Genomic DNA, 20,523 nt, shown 5'->3' on the forward strand with positions numbered 1-20,523 from the left:
CTAGTCATTTCTCTTAGGAATCTGTCCTGAGGAAGTAATTCTGCTTTCAGAAAAAGCCCTAAACAAGGAGATGTTTTCTGCCGGGAAAAACCGGAAACATCTAGAAGACAAACACTGCAAAAACAGTTAAATAAACCCAGGTTCAGCTGCTTGACACCACTATGTATTCATTAGGAAAGAAAACGATGACAAAAAGCATGTTCTGTAACGCTAAATAGAACACTCAGCATCCACAATTAAATGTGCAGCATGATTATAACTGTGTTTTTTTCCTTTTTTTTTTTTGAGCTGAAGTTTTATTTAAAAAGGAACACTTTTACACTGTTGGTGGGAGTATAAATTAGTCCAACCATTGTGGAAGACAGTGTGGCGATTCCTCAAGGCCTTAGAAATAGAAATTCCATTTGACCCAGCAATCCCATTACTGGGTATATATGCAAAAGACTATAAATCGTTCTACTATAAGGACACATGTACACGAATGTTCATTGCAGCACTGTTTACAATAGCAAAGACCTGGAATCAACCAAAATGCCCATTGATAATAGACTGGATTGGAAAAATGTGGCACATATACACCATGGAATATTATGCAGCAATCAGAAATGATGAGTTTGTGTCGTTTGTAGGGACATGGATGAATCTGGAGAACGTCATCCTCAGCAAACTGACACAAGAACAGAAAATGAAACACCGCATATTCTCACTCATAGGCGGGTGATGAAAAATGAGAACACATGGACACAGAAAGGGGAGTACTAAACACTGGGGTCTATTGGGGGGAAAAGGGGAGGGCCAGTGGGAGGGGGAGGTGGGGAGGGATAGCCTGGGGAGAAATGCCAAATGTGGGTGAAGGGGAGAAGGAAAGAAAAGCACACTGCCATGTGTGTTCCTACGCAACTGTCTTGCATGCTCTGCTCATGTACCCCAAAACCTAAAATCCAATAAAAAATTAAAAAAAAAAAAAAGTCAAAGAAATGTTCCCCCAAAATGCTGGTGAACAAAGCAAAAGGATACGACGCAGTGCTCTCTTCCTACGAGTCAGCCAGCCTATCCAGTACAGTGCAATACACGGTACTTAATGCTGGTAGAATTTCACAGTAGTTTAGTGTTAAAGATTTATCTGTGCCTAGATTATGAAGAGATTCTCAGTGTGTGATGATTAGTTCTGGGTTTACACCTTACTGGGCATGAACAAGAGCCCCTGCTCCTTGGCCATAGCCAAATCCCTTGGGCCCAAAGTTCTTTGCATAGCATCCTTTACAGTAGATTTCACCTTCTCTTTCAGTCAGAGTTGTTGATTCAAGACTCTTCCCACACTTTGCGCATCGGAAACAGTTTTCGTGCCAGGGCTTTCCAGCTCCAGTGATCTTCTCGGCAGCATATACAGAATCCCCGCATCTGGAACACTTCTCAGCACCTCCATATTTCTGAGCAAATTTAGAAGTGTTTGGATTTGTCGTAGGCCTGTGAGGCTGAACACTCTCTGCTTTGATGCCCAGCCTCTCGCCACGGTCCATGTTAAGCGTGCCAGCGCCCTGGCCGTAACCGTAGCCTTTTCGCCCATACTTCTTTCCATAGCAGGATTTGCAGTAGATCTCTTCATCGTGAATTGCCACTGTTGTGCTATCTAAATTTTTCCTGCAAACCATGCAGAGAAAGCAGCAGCGGTGGAAGCTCCTGCCATCACACTGCACCTCTTCTGCGTGGTACACGGTCCTCCTGCAGGCCCCACACTTGTTTCCACCGCCCCAGACAGGCATTTTGAGTTAGGCGGGAGCACGCACCGCAGGAGGAGCTAGTGAGGATGGGCTGGAGGGAGGGTCCAGAGAGTCCGAGATCCCCCCTCCTTTTTTTTTTTAGAGACGGAGCCTTGCTCTGTCACCCAGGCTGGAGTGCAATGGTGCAATCTTGGCTCACTGCAATCTCTGCCTACTAGGTTCAAGCGTTTCTCCTGTCACAGCCTCCCAAGTAGCTGGGATTACAGGTGCATGCCATCAGGCCCCAGCTAACTTTTGTATTTTTAGTAGAGATGGTGTTTTTCCATGTTGGCCAGGCTGGTCTCGAACTCCTGATCTCAGGTGATCTGCCTGCCTTGATCTCCCAAAGTGCTGGGATTACAAGTGTGAGCCACTGAGCCCGGCTATAACAGGATTTTAAAATGTTATAGGTGTTGAAAAAAATACTCAAAGAAGATGAAATGAGTGGTTATTGAAGGCAGGTGGGATGGTGAAACTGTGGGTAGTTTCTTTTCTTGATTTTCCAGCATTTTCTGTAATGTACTTGTCTTGCATTTATAACATTAAAACATAATGTGTAACCGAAAACAATTGCTTCATTTCAAACCACTGTTCACCAGGGAACGCTGGTGGAGAGCGAGCCCCTTGGTCAGCAGTGGAACGGGAGGGAAGGGTCCATCGCGGAGGGACTGATGAGATCTGACTAATTAACTCCATCACTGACTAAGCAGTGAGTAGGTGAAAAGGAATTGCTGGGCCTTGCAGAGGTCGATATGGGGAACGGAGAGATAAGGAACGCAAATACACAGGTTTGTGGAAATCACTCAACAGTCAACAGACCACTTCTGCTGGATGAACATCAAATCCTGGCAAACCCTTCTGACCCCACAGTTCAGGGAGAGGAGAGCTAAGGGCAGCCTCTAGGGGATCTGAAGAGTGGACATGCCCAGTAGGACCTGGGAAGCCTGAGTGCAGGAGTCAGTACTGCCAGTCTTTAACGGAGGATGCTGGGGTTGACTAGCGAGCCCTGAGGCTGCAGTGTCCAGCTCACAGGGTCTGTGATTTGCCTTGCCCTTTTCTCTTTAAATTCTCTTCCTTATCCTCCAGGGTGTGGCCAAAACAGCTTCCCCTCTGAGGCCTTCCTTCATGTCCCCTGCCTGGATGGCACATCGTTTATTTGTGGGTATACGACTCAGTGCCACGGGTCAGAACTGACTTTGTTCCATCTGAAAGCAGCAGAATATACACCTGTCAGCTGAGGAATGCTTCGGATGTTCCAGATACATGCTTGGCTCCCAGTTGTCCCGGGTTGGGTCAGAGTCTGGGTCTGTGTATTTGTGCTCCAGTTACCTCATGCTGCATAATAAACATTCCACAACTTAGGGACTTTATTTTGCTCGCCTCTGTGGTATCAGCTAGGGCAGCCAGAAGGCTGGGGCAGGAATCTTCCAAGGCACGCTCACTAATGGCTGGTGACCGATGCCGGCTGGGACTGTAGCTGGGACCTGAGTGGAACTGCTGGCTGGAACACCCACAAGTGCTCCTCCCTTTATGGCCTGGGCTTCTTCACAGCGTGATGGCTGGGTTCCAAGAGAGAGAAAGGAACAGAGAGAACACATCGGGCAGGAGAAAGCCATACTTTCTTTTATGACCTTGCCTCAGAAGTCACACAGTGTCACTCCCCTGTTTGATTGGTTAGAATCTAGTCACTAAAAGGGACTCATAGTAACGGGAAGGGGAATGCGGCTCTACCATTTCATAGGAGGAATGTTAAGGAACTTGCAGATGGCTTTTCAGTCCCCACTGTTGGCCTCTGTTGAACACCTCTTCCTTATACCTAACAGAGCCCTGAACAGAGTATTAGGCAAAATTGCTGGTTAAGTCAAATTGCCTTTTGGATTGGTAGAGATCTGGGTGCAGAAGATAGACTGGTATGAACCCACTTCCTTCCCATTAAGTCATTCAGAAACACAAAATGTGTGGAGAAGTCAATCATTTTCTGCCTACAGCTGCCCACAAGCTTGGGAGTTGGTAGGTCAAGGTTACTATCTATATCCTATCCCCAGTTTCCCTAGCCAGCCTTCCCCCCACTGCTGCATGTCAATCCCATGGTTTAATCAGACGGGTACCCTCACAGTTTCCCAGCAAGGATGACCCAGTCCTACCTCTGGGCCTTTGCACAGGTGGTTTCCCCTGCCTAGGATGCCCTCTCTGCTTCTCCCTACTTTCTGTTGTTTTTTTGTGACAGAATCTCACTATGTCACCCAGGCTGGAGTGCAGTGTTGTGATCTCTGCTCACTGCAACCTTTGCCTCTTGGTTTCAAGGGATTCTCATGCCTCAGCCTCTGAGCAGCTGGGATTACAGGCACACACCACTACGTACCTATTGTTTTTACTTTTTGGTAGAGATGGGGTTATTTTTTTTATTTTTTGGTAGAGATCGGATTTCGCCATGTTGGCCAGGCTAGTCTTGAACTCCTGGCCTCAGGTGATCCACACGCCTCGGTCTCCCAAAGGGCTTGGATTAAAGGCATAAGCTACCATGCCCGGCCTTCTCCCTACTTTCTCACTCCTATCCAGTCTTCAACACCCAGCTCAAAGAGCTTTCTTTCTTGGCATTTCCATCTCATCACTGCCATTCGCTCCCCCACCTTTGCCTCAGCAAAAAGATTAACAAACCTGTATTTCCAAAGCCACAACCTCACGCCCACAAGGGAGCTCAGGGCAGCAAAGCCAAAGCCCCTGGCCCCAGGCAGCAAGGCAGAGTGGGGTGAGCGGGGACACAGGAGCGACCACAGCAAGAGGAGGTGGCTCCTTCTGGCGAAAGCCAGTGCCACCAGAGGGAATTGAAGGATAGACTGATCTCTTTAGAGAAGCAGAAAAATACAAAATTTTATGCGAAATTCCTTAATTTGTAAAGGTTGATAACTAATTTAAAATTTTAGACTGCGAATGAATCCCCTGGGCCACATTTGCTCTTCTCTCCCGTTTACAACTTTTGACTGAAAAGATTTGGGGCTGAGAAAAAGGGTTTAGGGAGGGCCTTGGGGAATGTGGGGTTTCCTCTGGAGGCTAGAAGCTGGAGTAGAGAAGGCCAGTGTGTTGAGGAGGGAACTTCTGCAGGGTTCTTGAGAGGCCTTGGTGCAACTGAAGCTCCCAAAGTTGGACTCTGCTCCAAGGGAAGTGTCTACCACCATAGTAGAAGGTGGGTTGAGTTATAGAAAAATAACCCTAGGCCGGGCGCGGTGGCTCACGCCTGTAATCCCAGAACTTTGAGAGGCTGAGGTGGTTGGATCACCAGAGGTCAGGAGTTTGAGACCAGCCTGGGAAACATGGTGAAATCATGTCTCTACAAAAATACAAAATTAGCCAGGTGTGGTGTGGGCACCTGCAATCCCAGCTACTCAGCAGGTTGAGGCAGAAGAATTGCCTGAACCTGGGAGGCAAAGGTTGCAGTGAGCTGAGACTGTACCACTGCACTCCACCCTGGGCAAAAGAGCAAAACTCTGTCTCAAAAAAAAAAAAAAAAAAAATTTGGGGTGGGGAGAACCAAGGGATGCCCCAGTAGACCACCTGAGTGCCAAACATATTCTCGTCTGCCCTTGTTGTGTAATCGGCAACCCTGCTTTCTCCTGATGACTAGGGTCCATTACCCAAGGCGAGATGGTGGCTCTTCTCCCTTCCTGCTGGTCTCTCTGCACAAAGAGCCCAAAGCGACTGGACAGCAGCCATAGCTAGGAGTTTGATGGAATCCTCACAGTGTCACCAGTAGAAGTGGATCCTCCTCTGGGAACCAAGATCTCTAAACCACAGAGCTGTGGGAATGAGACATTGAAACTGGTTAATGTCTCATTTCCATATCTCTGTGGCTTAGAGATCTTCTCCTGGAAGTGATGGAAAGAGGGGCCACTCAGGCTTTCACCCCTTGATTTCCTGGAGAACCACTCCTCTCAGGGGGTGGGGGCACAATACCATACCATGCTTGCTGACTTAGAGTGTCAGGATACATAGTGCCCTCTACAGCTGGTGCTTTGGCTGACTGGACCTTCCGTGACCATTCCACCCCATGCTGGCAGCCTCTAGGGGATGAGCATGTGGTATCACCAGGGACCTCATGGTCACTTGCCTTTGCAAAGCGGGTCTCTCTGTCTGTCTCAGTGCTACATGGGCTCCTATGTTGGTAGACCACATGTTCTGCAAGTGCTGGCCAAGGTCTGTGGGAATAAAAGGGGAATCCAGACCCACTGTATAGGTCAATTCTACGGAGTGAATTGCTGCTCCTTCTAAGATGGAAGGGGTCAAATGTTCAACTAGCCACCAAAAGGCTGGCTTGGCTCCCTGAGGGTTGTTGCTGTTTCATGGCCTCAGGGGCTGTCAGGTTAGACACTGGATAGTGGCAGTCGCTGAATCACCTTGGTGAGTGCGAGTGGAAGGCTGTGCTGTCCAGCCTGTGCCCAATCCTCTGTCCTCTCTGCCTTGATGGGTGCGAAGGAACCCAGCTCGTGGTAGCATGCACTGTTCTGCTGTGAGTACTCTGTTTACATGCCTGTGTGGCCAGTGATGGAGACTGGGAAAGTCACTTTGACCACGTGGCTGCTCAGTGCCTTTCCTGTAGTGGGTGCTCTGTGGCAGACGTTGCTGTGTGGTGCAATTCGGTGCCCATTCCTGTGGACCCATCCTCTTGCCTTGCAGGTCACACTCTGTGCCCCTTCCCGAAGGTCCATCCAGATGCCTCTTTCTCAGACCTCCTTGGTTTCTTTCTTTCAATTTTTCTCTTCTAGGCCCCTGAGGACCTAGTGCAGCCATTTTCTGCTGCCGGCACGCCTGTGAAAATTCTAATTTAAGACCACTTCTCTTGCCACGGGGATGGTCTACTGCTGCTGCTTTTCAGGACTGCCCCTGGATGGAGCTGTGGTCAATTTTTGGCCCTCACCCACGAATTGGGCTGAGCTGTCTGTGAACCAAATGCAGCCTTTCCCCCAAGCCCTCAACTCATGGTCATTGGTGTGGCCTGAAGGAGGGAGAGGGCGGTCCTGGTGCTAGAGTGGGCAGATGACATGAGATCAAGGCCATCTGCATGTGCAGGTGACTTGTGCCCTCTGGTCCTGCTTGGACCTGATCTTGGAGGTGCCACTTCCATCTTATGATGGCTTCCTTCTGAGCCTGACCTTCTGCCTTGGTGGATGTGAAAGAACCCAGCTCATGATGGCAGCTTTGGCTGTGTAAGGGCGGAAACATTACACCTCTGCTCTCAGAGTGTTGTGGCTGGGCCTGAGAATCAAGCTGAGAACATGGATCAATATGAAAAAAGCATGCAGGTTTATTTAACACAAGTTCAATGTAGCACAGGAGCCTTCATAAGGAAATGAAGACCTAAAGCCGCAGTTAGAGTTGAACACTTATGTACTGAATTGAGCAAAGAAGAATAAGTTGAAAAAAAAGTGATGAAATTATGTGAGGAGGCTAAAAGCAGGTAAGTTACTTTCACTAGCTTTGTTCAGAATTCTCTCAGTCTCAACTTCTCATCCTTGATGATAACACTGCTGCTTTCCTTCTAGTATGGGGAGGGCATCTTTCATATGGGAACCTCATCTCCTGCTTTTAAGAAACAGCATGAGCTGAGTGCAGTGGCTCATGCTTGTAATCCCAGCACTTTGGGAGGCTGAGGTGGGTGGAGCACCTGAGATCAGGAGTTCGGGGCCGGCCTGACCAACATGGAGAAACCCCATCTCTGCTAAATATACAAAATTAGCTGGGCGTGGTGGCGTATGCCTATAACTCTAGCTTCTTGGATGACCGAGGCAGGAGAATAGCTTGAACCCGGGAGGTGGAGGTTTCGGTGAGCCGAGATTGCGCCTCTGAACTCCAGACGGGGCAACAAGAGCAAAATTCCATCTCAAAAAACAAAGAAACAAACAAAAAAACCAGCAGGGAGCCTGGAGTGATGTTCTTGTACTTGCTGTTTTTCAGGTGTCTTTCACTCAAAGGAGTCGCGCTGTGAGAGTAGAATATTTTGGGGTGGCATGTTCTTACTTCCTTTAGCTGTGTGGTCACTTTAAGTCTATGGCCAGGGCCGGGAACTTGCTAGGACCTGTTTTTCCGAAAGTATGTAATTCTCCACTGCAGATGGCACGTCTTCCTGCAGAACCCTAGGCAGCTTCATTGATTGTTCTATTGAGACTTGTTACAAACTCCAAACATCTTTTCCCACCATAGACACCTCTAATGCCAGAGGGTCTGCTGCTCCATAAAGCCCAAGTGACCGAACCCCTTGTACTGCAGCCTGCACCTGCTGCACGGCTCCTTCCTGCTCTGGGCACCACTCAAGCTAGCCCTGGGCCTGCCCATCAGTACCTGGTTCCAAGCAGTATTCACAAGTGTGTAATAATACGCTGCCTTCAACTCTGAATAACCTGACCAGGCATTACACTTCCTTCTTAGGGGGAGGTACAAGAAGCCATAATGTGCTCGTTATTTAGGAGGGGTGTCCTGGCATGCCTCGGACCCCTGGGATCCTGAACACTTGCCCGATCTGGTGGGTGCCTGAGTCCCCATAGGAATTATCTCCCATCCCCTGGAATGCACATGTCTTATCGACGTCTCTAACATGCTGGTCACGTCTCAGTCCTTTCTTTCAGTGGCGTGATCTACACAGTGCAGCGGATCCAGGATGCTCAGAGGGCTGGCCACGTGAGATCGGTCCCCACATTCTGACAGAGGGCAGGGAGTTAGCAGAGCCCTTGGGCAAGGTCAGCAATGTGCACTTCTGCCTATTCCAAGGGGAAGTGACTTGTTTCTGATAAAAAGTTTTAAAAAAGGAAAATGCATTTGCCAGACTATGGCTGCGTACCAGGTATGTGAGGCCTTGTTAATCTGCTCTTGCAAAGACACCACATTTGGCAACAGCCACTGGGGCTACGACTGAGTTAACTTTGCAGTACTTCACTGCAACCTCTAGGATCTGTCTTTTGTAAGGGACCACCGCCCCTGCATCTTTTAGAATGTTTAATAGTGGAACTAGTCTTTGCCAGTCCTCCCGGGACATGATATGATCGGGGAGGGGTAGTTTCAGGAGCTTCCATGTGACCCTTTCTACTATGGCAGCTCTCACCCTACAGCCAAGGAATCAATAACGGAGCTTTGCTTCCAAATGTCTCCATTAGCGTTACACATTTAGGGATTAGAGGAATGACCACCAATCTTCTCCGTAGATGAACCATGTAGACCCTTTGTGAGCTGGGCTAGGAATCCATTTATTACCTCAAAGGTTATTGTTAAGGTCAAATAAGGTAATAGAGGAGCTGGCTGGATGCAGTGGCTCACACCTGTAATCCCAGCACCTTGGGAGCCAAGGCAGGTGGATTTCCTGAAGTCAGGAGTTTGAGACCAGCCTGGCCAACCTGGAGAAACCCCGTCTCTATTAAAAATACAAAAATTATCTGGGTGTGGTGGTGCGCACCTGTAATCTCAGCTACTTGGGAGGCTGAGGCAGGAGAATTGCTTGAACCTGGGAGATGGAGGTTGCAGTGAGCTGAGACTGTGCCACTGCACTGCAGCCTGGGTGACAGAGCAAGACTCTGTAAAATAATAATACAGGAGAGGAAGATTTGTAATATGCAATAAGTAACAGTTGATATTTTTCATTTGTTAATTCAACAACCATTGATTGAGCACCCACGTTGTACTGGACACAGTGCCAGATGTTGGCGTGTTCAAAAAGGCATACATGACGCCTATGAGGTGACAATTCCATACCTGTGAGCCATGATGAGCAGCTCTGCATTGATGCGTAACAGACGGTAAATACTGCACGACTGAGGCAGGGCTCAAGCTAGGAAGGAAAACCCAGCACACTAGGAGCCCGAGACCTCAACTCCAAGACTTTTGTGGCAATGCTTCCTGCTGCTCTAGACTGCAGTGGAGAAGAGTTACTGTTGCTCAGAAGTTCCCTGGAGGCTCTGCCAGGGCGGAGGGATGCACTCCAGAGGGAGATCCTGAGTGCGTTCTTCAGGATCAGCTTTGGAACCAGCTCCCCGGGGCTGGAATCATGCCACTGCCAGATTAATGGATTCTATCTTCCTTGGGCAGGCTACCATGCCTCTGAGCTTCAGTTTCCTCATCTACAAAATGGGTATAATGCTTTGCAGAGTTGTAGTTGTAAATGAGCTGCTGTCAAACAGGTAAGTGCTTGGCATAGTTCCAGACACAACTTTTCCTGAATGCACTCTTCATTTTATCAGGAATTCTTGATTCTACTCCTCCACAGGGCTCCTTGTCTTTAAGACTGATGGAGCTTTGACCAAGCCCCAAATCAGCTTTATGTGAGACTGTCAAAGCTGGGTCCTCCAGACTTAACTTTCCAGCTCGCTGGGAAGGCCCCCTATCTTCAAACGCTGCTCTTCCTCTGGCCTGCATTGCTTGACATTCCACCAAAGCCAGTTCTTTGCACCTTTTTTATTTCTAGGAAGCCCCTGTCTGTCACTAACAACCTGAAGTAGAGCCCCCAGACACAGGATTTCAGAGCCCTGTTCAAACTACCTTTTCGTCTTTCCAATAGCCTTGGGAAGTAAATTGGAGATTTGTTACAAGGCTACTCCGCTGGAAAGGGAGGATCTGGGATTTGAACCTAACATTCCTTGTGAAGTTCTCAGCCGGAAGCAGTCTGAGTTCTTAACTCCAAACACTTCTAAGTTGTCTTGTGAACACATTCTACCACTCCAGATAAGGTACAAACAAGTTAATCCTTAACAGTTAAAAATAAAACATTAAGGGCCAGGCACAGTGGCTCACGCCTATAATTCCAGCACTTTGGGAGGCTGAGGTGGGAGGACTGCTTGAGCCTAGGAGTCCGAGACCAGCCTGGGCAACATAGTAAGATGCTGCCTCTATAAAAAAAATAAAAATAAAAATTAGCCAGGCATGGTGGTATGCCGTACAGCCCTAGCTACTTGGGAGGCTGAGGTGGGAGGATCACTTGAGCTTGGGAGGTCATGGCTGCAGTGAGCTGTGATTGTGCCACTGCACTCCAGCCTGGGTGACAGAGTGAGACCCTGTCTCAAAAATACATACATACATACATATGTAAAACATTAAGAGCCTTCTCTGTGTCTCAAGTGCCCTGTCTACATCACATCTACCCCAGTATCTCCAGACCTCTGAGATAGATAGATGATAGATAGATAGACAGGTCATTGTTCTGTATGTTTCAGGCTGTCTGCTAAGTGCTTGATATATAATTTATCTTACTTAGCCCTCCTAACAGCCTCCTAAGGTGTCTCTGGCTCCATTTTACAGACAGGAACAACAAGGAGAAGTGGAATAACTTGCCCATGTTCACACATTTGTTTGGCAGCAGAACCTGAAGTAGAGCCCCGGACACAGGATTTCAGAACCTGATCCCCAGCCCTTAAGCACTGCGCCTCATTGCCACCCTCATGAACAATCGTCTAGGAAATGTGCACATGATGAAGCATGGAGAAGAAGTCACTGCAGAGAAGGGAACCGGCCGGAGGAAAGGCCGAAGGGGTGAGGCTGCCCTGTGTGTTCAGAGTCACTGGAGCACAAAGCGTGAGAGATCACAGAGGTGACAGCAGGGGCCCTGCCTCTAGAGAGAACACCTTCCAGGAAGCCTGCAAGCTGGAACTTGTGGCGGCATTTGAAAGCACTCTTCTTGGCCCTGCCTTTGGGGAACAGTGTTCAGGTTCCAGCATCATCACCGGTCACCTCTTACCCCCAGGCCCAACTGCCAAGGGAATAGGCAGCGGCACTGCCTCCAGCATCTGCCCAGGAGGTCCTGGCTTGAAGGGCTGCCTCTGCTGTGGAATGTCTGTGGTCATAGTGGTCATCAGAGAAGTGGGTTTGCGTTTCTGGATTGAAAAAACAAACAAGCACAGTCAGCTCCTAACGTGCCTGGATCCGGGAAGCCTTGAGGTGCACGGTGGACCAGGAACACGGCTTTGGAGTAGATCTGAGGCAGAACCCCATCTCCCCGACTCGCCTCTCCTGTGGGGCTCGGGCTGGTCTCTTAACCACCTACTGAAGGTACAATTTCTTTCTTTTTTTTTTTTTTTTTTGAGACAGAGTTTCACTCTTGTTGCCCAGCCTGGAGTTCAGTGGCACAATCTCAGCTCATTGCAACCTCCAGCTCTTGGGTTCAAGCGATGCTCCTACCTCAGTCTCCTGAGTACTTGGGATTACAGGCATGTACCACCATGCCTGGCTAATTTTTCGTATTTTTAGTAGAGATGGGGTTTCTCAAACACCCGACCTCAGGTGATCTGCCCACCTCGGCCTCCCAAAGTGCTCGGATTACAGGAATGAGCCACTGTGCCTGGCCTAACAGTTCTCTAATTTTAGAATAACCAAGAATTCCATGGGGAATGCCAAGGAAAATGCAGCTTCCAGGGTCCCTCCCCTGAGAGATTCCATTTCTACGGATCTGGGGATGGGATCGACAATTTGCACTTTTGCAGGCTCCACAGGTGATTTTGAAGCCATCGCAGGGAAAATAACTGTGCATATATATTATAAAACTTCCATGGACGTCAGTGCCCATGCTTAGCTGATGCTCTCCCCAGCTGATAACTATTAGTGTTTAGTAGTGAAGGTGTCAAGCCTAGGAGTACGTTTGCTTTCTTTTCTTCCCTCCACATTTTTTTTGTTTGTTTGACAGAGCCTCATTCTGTCGCCCAGGCTGGAGTGCAGTGGTGCTCCAGCTCACCGCAAACTCTGCTTCCCGGGTTCAAGTGATTCTCCTGCCTCAGCCTCCCTAGTAGCTGGGATTACAGGCATGCGTCACTATAATGGCTAATTTTTGTATTTTTAAAGTAGAGACAGGGTTTCGCCATGCTGGCCAGGCTGGTCTTGAACTCCTGATCTCAGGTGATCCATCCACCTTGGTCTCCCAAAGTGCTGGGATTACAGACATGAGCCACTGTGCCCGGCGTCACAAATTTTTTTTTGAAGCCTTTCTCTATGTTAGAAAAAAATCACTAGGCGTTTTGGTGCCTGAGAAGACATGGAATTCTTTTTAACATCTGATAAAGATAGCACCATTTTCCCCTTGCCTCCTAGGAGGCTCAGAGCAAGATTTTTGTGTAAATTGTAGTATTCTTTCTAAGTCAGGATTTCTTTTCTATTTTTTCTCTTTCCTTTCCTTTTCCCCTTTCCCCTTTCCCCTTTTTCCTTTCCTTTCCTTCTTTTTTTCTTGTTGAGAGGGGGTCTTGCTCTGTCACCCAAGCTGGAGTGCAGCAGCATGATCATAGATCCTTGCAACCTCGAATTCCTGGGCTCGAGAGATCTTCCCACCTCAGCATTGCAGGTAGCTGGGACTACAGGCACACACCAATATGGCTGGCTCAGATTTTTAGTTTTTATAGAGACAAGGTCTTGCTATGTCGACCAGGCAGGTCTCCAACTCTTTGCCTCAAGCTATCCTCCCGCCTGGGCCTCCCAAAGTGCTGGGATTACAGGCTTAATCCACCCAGCCTGGTTTAAATCAAGATTCCTGACACAAGAAATTCTTGCCTGCTGCCAAGCAAAGGCACATGGACTTCCTTACACTGTTACTGTCCTTCCATTCCAGGCCTTGCTGGTGGATCGCTTCATTTCTCACTGTAAACAGCAGCCTCCAGTCCTTTCGGAAGTGTGCACTATAAAAGCCAGTCCTCATTTACCTGACTCCTGAGAGTTGGAGGTGCTTTCAGTGGAGGTGGATCTGCTTCTGTGCTTCCGTGGGAGGGTTAAGGCTGCAGCGAGGGTGTGGCAAACCAGGTGCCACTCTGGCAGCAGAGCTGGGTGGAGGTGGGACCGTGTAACCAGTGTGTTTGGAATGGGTGTTGGCTGATTCTGATCCCAGGCAGGCAGGCGAGGTGAGGCAGAGAAGGAATGTGCTGACTCATGCACTCCTCAGTCTCTCTGAGGGCGAGGGCTGCCCCAGGGGAGCTGGGGAATCTGGAAAGAAAAAGATGACCATGGAGCTCAGGATGAAGCCTGGGAGAACAAGAGTCCCAGCCCCAAAAGTTCAAGGCCTCTTTCATTCTAAAGTTCCACCACCAACCGTGTATTAAGGACCTGTGAAGTGCAGCCTCCCCACTAGGGGCTGGATTTGGGGCCATCAGGATATCTGCCACTGCAGACATTCACACCATCAAGTTCTTAGTTTTCGATCTGTCTTTGAGGACATCTGCCTGAGGATGAAAGAATCAGGCTGGCTTCCTTCTTTTTTATTTCCCAGCATCTTCAAGCAGCTGCTCTTCAGCCTCAGCATAGTGACATGGGCAGGTCACTCGAGCCACTTCACCTGTAGAATGGGTGCTGGGGGTTGGGATGGAGGGCAGTGGAGCTCTGAATCCCAGTGTCTTCCCTCCCATGTGCTGGCGTTAGCTTCTTTTCCTCCGGCCCCGTGATGGCTGCACATTCTGATAGAAGCCTGGTGGGGACAGAAGTCCCATCCCAGGAAGTTTTTATGCAGCCAGCCCTAAGTACTGGCTCAGAGCCGCCTACAGATGGCTTAACTCTCTGGGTGTTTGTGTTATATTTCTGCCTTTCATTAAGGACGCACCAAAACCATTGAGCTCTATGGACATGTAGGTTTCTTTCCAAACAGAGCTCCAGCTCTAAGGAGCTAGGGCCGGAAAGCAGAGGCTCAGTTCTGAGAAGGCTCAGTCCATCTTCTGGAGGGACCCCAAATAGGATTTACCTATGAGAGAGAGTGTGAGAGAGAGAGAGAGAGAGAGAGAGAGAGAGAGAGAGAGAGAGAGAGAGAGAGAGAGAGCCTCAAACACCAGGCTTCAAAATATGAGGCACAAGGGTGATGATACTACCAACAGGTCTTGATGCCCAAGCCAAAGGTGGCCGAGGACACTGCCTGCAAAGCCCCAGCCCAGTTGCCCCCAGTGGGCATTAGGGACAGGGCAAATTCTGGCTTGTAGCAGCTAGAAGACTGTGGGCAAGTCACAGGCCACGTTGGAGGCATCCAGTCCTCCCAAGTACTGTAGGGAGAATTCTGTCTCCTGTGGAGTTGTTTGGGGAGATGCAGATGTGGGTGCTCCAGGGACCAGGGACCAGGTAGTGTGTTGTTCTCAATGCTTTCAGCTCCCCTCTGCCTTCCAGGAAGATGAAGGTGAGGATCTTGGGACTATATTCTCTGGGGTTGATAAGGAGCCCTTTGGGGCCCCACTGGGTACACTTTTGCAAATGAAATCATAGACACATGAGCACTCCTCAAAAGTTACCATTTCAGAACATGGTGGACTTCAAGGCCCGTAACTCCACAGTGTGGGCTTGCTTCCAAATGCTGCCCACCCTTGTAGGGCAGACAATTTCCTGTCTTATTGAAAAAGTAAATGGAAACTCACTGAACTGCAGTGAGTGGGTCTCTGATCTGTGATTACTGCCAAGTATTATACCTCTGACTGGTCAAGATCACATTAGCTAATGCCTGGTGCCCACTGGGTCTCCTAAATGTTGTCCTTGTCCTATAGGGGAAGGGAATAAGTGGAAGCATGGAGGGGCCTATCTGGGTCTATGGGAGAAGAGTGAGCCCCTAGGGAAGTCCTGTCCCTTTGCTGAGGCTCACCTTGTTTCTTGGGACCTGGGTGACTGAGGCCATTTCAAAATGAGAGATTGCAGTTGGAATAATGACCTGATCTGCAAACTCCTCTTGCCAGGTGCTTCTAATCCTTCTTCCCTCTCAAGTAAGTGCAATCAGCAACTTTTGTCTTAAAAATGTGGACACAATTTTTTTAAGAAAAAAAAAAAAAAAAACCACGGTGACTCACGCCTGTAATCCCAGCACTTTGGAAGGCCAAAGTGGGCAGATCACCTGAGGTCGGTAGTTTGAGACCAGCCTGACCAACATGGAAAACCTTGTCTATACTAAAAATACAAAATTAGCCGGGTATGGTGGCGCATGCCTGTAATCCCTGCTACTTGGGAAGCTGAAGCAGGAGAATTGCTTGAATCTGGGAGACGGAGGTTGGGGTGAGCCAAGATCGTGCCATTGCACTCCAGCCTGGGCAACAAGAGCGAAACTCCATCTCAAAAAAAAAAAAAACAAACGTGGACATATTCTTACTCTCCCAGTCACTAGCATGGGAGAAAAGAAAGCACCTTTGCTGGATAGATGTGATACTCAGGCTGATATGGGAAGGAGACAAGCCCATGGGCTGTTCTAGAGGGGAGCAGTGGAGGGGGTGGGGAACTGAAAGAGAGGTGATGCCAAGGAACGGAGGAGTGGGCCATGGAAGGCTCCCCCACCCTGTGAAGTGGTCTTTCTGTTTCATTCCTCAAACTCAAGCAAGATCTTAGTTTGAGTGTGGCTGTATTTTTGTGTGTGTGTGGAAGGAAGCAGGTGTACAGCCACGGCCTGTCCATGAATTGATGGGGGACAAGACACAGTGGGAAGGATGGATGAGGGCACTGCCAACCTCTGGCCAGGCCTAGTCAGCACAGTCCTTGCCCTCACAGAGGCCCTATCTTGAAGAAGAGAGGCGACTGACTTGATAATGTTTGCCAGGCCAAACGGGCATCTGCTTATCCTGAAGACAATGGGGAGCCATGGAAAGCTTTTAAGCAGTGAATGAATATAGTCAGATTTGTGTGAAAGAAAGACCACTCTAGGTGCTGTCGGCAACCCTCCAACATCTATTATCTATGGAAAGTCATCATCTGTAACTAGCTTACTACACCCACCCCTTTAATCTAATAAGCTCCATCTACAAGTTTGGGTTTTTTTGTAAGGACTTACTTTAAATTATAAAATATTTCAAACAGAGAGAAAACTAGGTACCACTTACTCAGATTTAACAGAAGTTAACATATTGCTGCAGTTTCTCAGATATTGCTATTTTATTTCAGAAATAAGACGTAACACACATAGACACATTTCTCTTCCTGCCTGCCCAGAAAACCACTACCCTAAAGTAAATTTTAATCATTCCCATGTATATTTTTACACCTTTCTTATAAACATAGTGTATACCTACATAAGTGTGCATGGAACACTTTGTTTTTACATTTCCTTGAAATACACTTGAGAATTCTGTATTTCTTTCTTGTTTTTATTTTTATTTATTTCTTTATTTCTTTATTTTGAGACAGAGTCTCGCTCTGTAACCCAGGCTGAAGTACAGTGGCGTGATCTTGGCTCACTGCAACTTCTGCCTCCCGGTTCAAGCAATTCTCCTGCCTCAGCCTCCCGAGTAGCTCGGCTTACAGACACGCACCATTAAGCCCAGCTAATTTTTGTATTTTTAGTAGAGACAGGGTTTCACCATGTTGGCCAGGCTGGTCTTAAACTCCTGACCTTGTGTTCCACCCTCCTTGGCCTCCCAAAGTGCTGGGATTACAGGCGTGAGCCACCGTGCCCGGTGAATTCCGTATTTCTTAAAAGCTTACTGCACAAAGACCAGGTCTTCAGGAATAAACTGAAATCGAGCTTTGGGGCTGATATTAGGCTAATTTATGCCCACAAAATGCTTTGGCCTAAAATATTCTGAGAAGCAAGGAGAACATCTGATTTATTTCAACTGAGCTGTTCATAAGCACAGTCCCCCACTTACTTGCTTGATAGGGTCTCAGCTTAAGCCCCAGAAAGGATCAAACTAATCATCCACACCCTCTATCGGAGTTTACATCTTTCAAGAGAGTCTTGAGTCAGTATTAAGATCTTCTGGGATCTCAGATATTTGCTTCCTTTTATCTCCTCTCTCCTACAAACCCAAGAACAGTCCCTTACATCACCTTGGTGCTTCCTTTCTGGGCTTCCTGCAGTAAACATTTTCAAGGCCGGTTTGTGACTGTGGTGCTGGCTGAGGCCTTTCAGCAGGCAAGGAAGACACATTCTTGGAGCATGCATCAAGCCTGTACAAGATCGACTGCTGTCCTTCTTGGGTAATTAACTTCCCACCGGGCAGCTGTTTGGCCTCCTCAAGGGATAATGCCATGCTGGAGCCTCAGAGTTAATCTCCGTTGCTGGCAGGTAGGATATTCAGCAGCGACAAGAGCTAGAGGAGCCTCTGTGAGAGGCGAGCCGTGCTACTGGCTTCTGCATAGACTCCATCTCTGTCACGCTGGCTACTCCATTTATGAGTCAACTATGAGTGGTTGGGGACAAAGACTGATGTCTATTGGTGGAGTCATCCTGCTCACTAAGTTATGTAGTACCTATTCTCCTTTTTTTTTTTTTTTTTTGAGACAGAGTCTGGCTCTGTCGCTCAGGCCGGAGTACAGTGACATCATCTAGGTTCACTGCAATCTCCACCTCCTGGGTTCAACTGATTCTCCTGCCTCAGCCTCCTGAGTAGCTGGGATTACAGGTGCCCACTACCATGCCTAATTAATTTTTGTATTTTTAGTAGAGACAGGGTTTCACCATGTTGGCCAGCCTGGTCTCAAACTCCTGATCTCAGGTGATCTGCCTGCCTCGGCTTCCCAAATTGCTGGGATTACGGGCGTGAGCCACCACACCCAGACTTTAGAGGTTATTCTGCAGTAGATGTTCTCTGATGGGCATTAACATGCAACACAGAGATCCTCACAATTTGTGCATCCACTGTCTGTCTTTTCTCCAGATCTTCTTGTCCCTGATCTCCCAATCTTGTTGGTTTGGGCCCCTCATCAGCCAGCTCAGCCATTTCTCACTGCTCATGCATTGGTGTATATTCTTATCTCAGGCCACTCTCTTTCCACACAAAGTGGAGGGCCAGTGTGCTTTACCAAAGCACAGACTATCAGGAAGATTTCCTTGAAAGCTCCCTTTCAGAGTCACCCATATGGGGCTGTGGTACAGCAGCAATCCATTTCAACTGGTACCCACATATCGAGCCAACTCACCCGTGAACCAAGCTCTGACTTTCCCCATCCTGTGTCAGCAGGTCATAGGAACCTCCGCGGGGCCAAAGGGGTGAGCGGAGGGAGAGATGTTGGTGCAACAGTGATGGTGCCACGTGGGGCTGCCACTTCATTGTCTGGCCCACTCACAAGCTCTGCCCTATGTACACCTGATTCTGAGTCCATGGCTTCCATCTTTTGAAGAACTGCTGCTGGGCCTGCCAACCTTATCAATTGGTGGGTCTGACATTACCCAACTCATGATGGGCAGTTCTGGTGACATGGTCATTTGATGTCCATGGTCAGTCTTCTTCATGGTCATTTGATGTCCATGGTCAGTCTCCTTCATGGGACAGCTTTCCCACTACGGGGTGACGGCACTTGGGCTGGTCTGGTTAACGTCTCTGGTTTTGATGGGGCTGAGAAAGCAATGCTCTGAAGTTCCTCTGCTCCTACAGTTGGGTCCTAAGGCTGCTCTTCAGCATGGTCTGTCCTTTGGCTATAAGAGACGGGCCACTATGCCTTTAACTACTGCTAAGGAAGCCCTTTGACTTTCACAGTTTGAACTGAAGATGACTTGTCCTTGGTTATTATTGGCCTGTTATTTTCTCTCTTTAAAGCATGAATGGTGTTTAGCAAGAGCTGTGCAATTCCACAGTCCTTATAATAATCCCTTCTCCGTTTATTTTGTTTTCGAGATGGAGTCTCACTCTGTCATCCAGGCTGGAGTGCAGTGATGTGATCTTGCTCACTGTAGCCTTGAACTCTTAGGCTTAAGCCATCCTCCTCCCACCTTGGCCTCCTTAGTTGCTGGGACTACAGGCATATTTTACTATACCTGGCTAATTTTTTAAAAAATTCATAAATTGGGGTCTCACTTTGTTGCCCAGGCTGTTCTTGAACTTCTGGCTTCAAGTGACCCTACAGTCTCGGCTTCCCAAAGTGTTAGAGTTACAGGCATGAACCGCTGTGCTTGGCCTCCCCTGTTTTTTACATGACAGAGACATCAAATGAGCCAGGGCGTTCCCTTCCACCTATATCCCATTCCAGTTAACTACAAACGAGAGTCTTTGCATTTGTGTAGCTAGAGCAAACCAGGCAGAGAAGAAACGGAAGTGAGTTGTCCAGTTCACCTTGAGTTGAACACCAAGGCAGCACTAGTAGAGAGTAGAGGTGGGGCTCTCTGGATTCCAAGAGAAATAAACTCTCTCAAGCTACCTCAGCTAAGAGTGAGCACAGTTATTTCACAGATCCACATGCTCAGGAGGGCAGGGAAGCCTCAGATCCAGGCCTAGGTGACCACAGAACCAGCCCTAGCAAGGCCAGATCAGTGAGGAACACCTGTGGGACCACAAGGGGAGGAGCGGGGACTCTCCGCTCTAGAACTGGGGACTTGCTGTGGGCTTGCCCTCCTCTCTTCCCTCCATCCGCTGGCCTTTTCTGTCCGCACTTGAGAGCTAGGAAATCGGATTAGCACAACTAATCACTGTTACTGCTGGGAAGAGGTTTTGCCGTGAGACCACATCCCTGGCTCTTGACCAGGCTGCCTGAACTGTCATCAGACCAAGTAGGAGGGTGGCCAAGGCTCTGGGTGTGATCAGAGATATGTGCCTGGTGTTGCGTCCTGGCCCCACCACCACAAGCCATATGTCCTTGGCTAAGTCATTTAGCCTTTCTGCACCCATTTCTCATTTGTAAAATAGGGGATGATAATAATGCCTACCGCCCAGGATTGTTAGGAGGGCTACGTGAGTTAAAATTACTTAAAGTCCTTAGAATAGTACCTGGCACATAGTCCATAGTCTGTGTTTGCCAAAAGCAAAAAGCAAACATGTCTGTATGGCAGAGTGGGAGCAGAGAGAACAGAGAAAACCTGCAGAGGGAGGAAAGGCTTGTTAAGGGAAGGTCAGGCTCCTGGAATGGTTTTGGTTGCCAAATCTCATTTTCACTC

At 48.4% G+C, this 20,523-nt stretch overlaps 1 pseudogene; it reads right to left on the bottom strand.

Moving 5' to 3' along the window:
• Positions 1–1,018: 1,018 nt before the first annotated feature.
• Positions 1,019–1,844, bottom strand: LOC100407255 (cysteine and glycine-rich protein 2 pseudogene; annotated as a pseudogene).
• Between the last annotated feature and the right edge of the window lie 18,679 nt (positions 1,845–20,523).

Source organism: Callithrix jacchus, chromosome 15, assembly GCF_049354715.1.
Source record: "Callithrix jacchus isolate 240 chromosome 15, calJac240_pri, whole genome shotgun sequence".
NCBI lineage: Eukaryota > Metazoa > Chordata > Mammalia > Primates > Cebidae > Callithrix > Callithrix jacchus.